The 879-nt window shown below is 37.8% G+C and overlaps 1 protein-coding gene across 1 annotated transcript in view; it reads right to left on the bottom strand.

Moving 5' to 3' along the window:
• Positions 1–293, bottom strand: part of LOC135202078 (uncharacterized) — a 14237-nt gene extending 13944 nt beyond the window's left edge. Inside the window, exon 1 of the mRNA XM_064231334.1 lies at positions 1–293. This exon is cut by the window's left edge and continues 225 nt beyond it. The gene's annotated coding sequence lies outside the window, so the exon portion shown is untranslated.
• Between the last annotated feature and the right edge of the window lie 586 nt (positions 294–879).

Below are 879 nucleotides of genomic sequence, written 5' to 3'. Positions count from 1 at the left end.
ATCACCTATTGTAGAGCCCCAGAAGTCTAGCCTATTTGTTGCCGTCCTAGCAGCTGGCTGCCATCAGCGTCTTGTGTAGTCAGGCAAGGCGTTACTAGCGCTGCGCCATTAGCGTCGACACCGACGTTAGAAAAGCCTGACGCCCACGTAACGCGTCCTAACGTAACGCTAGTAATTTAGTAACGCTCGTGTAGTCCAATCAGTGGTTTTCCATTAAAAGCGTTAGAAGATACCCCACTCTGTAAAAGACAGCGTCAGATGGCGTCAGCAATATGTTCTTAGCACCCTTGAACCCAGTTCTTACGAGACGTTCCTAAGCCAAAGCCGGGTGTGGCAATGGGAGGCGGGAACATCCGCTGAGACCCAAGTGCGCATGCGCAAGGCAAGCTACAACACAAGTCGCGCGCCCATCTTGGAAGCTATGAACGCTATGTCGCAGACATCGGTAGCATAGCTTCGCACCTGTTGTGAACGGCCTCTCTTAAGAGATAATCAGCAATTACAAGCCACGTACTGCAGCATGGCAAGGCTACCATATCGTGGCCCGCATAGCACTACATCCGGTGGGAAACGGCCTTATATATATACATATATACAGTGTATATATATATATATATATATATATATATATATATATATATATATATATATATACATACACACAACACATATATACATACATATACTTACATATACAGACATATGTTATTTATATATATATATATATATATATATATATATATATATATATATATATATATATATACACACACACACATATATATATATATATATATATATGATATATATATATGTATATATATTATATAAATATATATTATACACATATATATATATATATATACATATACATATACA

Source organism: Macrobrachium nipponense, chromosome 30, assembly GCF_015104395.2.
Source record: "Macrobrachium nipponense isolate FS-2020 chromosome 30, ASM1510439v2, whole genome shotgun sequence".
Taxonomy (NCBI): Eukaryota; Metazoa; Arthropoda; class Malacostraca; order Decapoda; family Palaemonidae; genus Macrobrachium; species Macrobrachium nipponense.
Note: the sequence above shows the minus strand (reverse complement) of the source record. Positions and strands in the feature narration are given on the sequence as shown.